Consider the following 607-nt stretch of genomic DNA (forward strand, 5'->3'; position numbering starts at 1 on the left):
TGAGCCCGACCAGGGGCTGCACCTAGGGATTGGGCTTGCCCTCTGCCACCCAAGAGCAGGCCTAAGCCAGCAGGTCGTTATCTCCTGAGGGGTCCCAGACTTTGAGAGGGCACAGGCCGGGCTGAGGGACCCCTCTCCCCCCGAGTGTACAAATTTTTGTGCACCGGGCCTCTAGTCCTATATAATAAAAGGGTAATATGCAAATTATCTCCTCGACTGAAAGTTCAACCAGAGTTCAACCAGGGGGCAGGGCTAGCCCGCCAACCACCTGGGGTCCCTCCCCCCGGCCACCCCCATGCCTGATTGGCACCCCCCACCCTGATCGGGGGTGGGGCAAGCCCAGCAACTGCCCAGGGCCCCTCCCCCTGGCTGGCCCAGCCCCATCGGCCCTGATCAGGGCAGGCCAGCCGGCCGGACCCCACCCATGCACAAATTCATGCACTGGGCCTCTAGTTCCCTACTAATTATGTGCTGTACATCTCATATTTCAGCTGTAAAAAAGAAGGAATTTTTACCCTTTGCAACAGCATGGATAGACCTGGGAGAGTACAGTGGGGCCTTGACTTATGAGTTTAATTTGTTACGTGATGGAGCTCGTAACTCAAAT

This window comes from Myotis davidii, unplaced genomic scaffold, assembly GCF_000327345.1.
Source record: "Myotis davidii unplaced genomic scaffold, ASM32734v1 scaffold2457, whole genome shotgun sequence".
In the NCBI taxonomy this organism is placed as follows: domain Eukaryota; kingdom Metazoa; phylum Chordata; class Mammalia; order Chiroptera; family Vespertilionidae; genus Myotis; species Myotis davidii.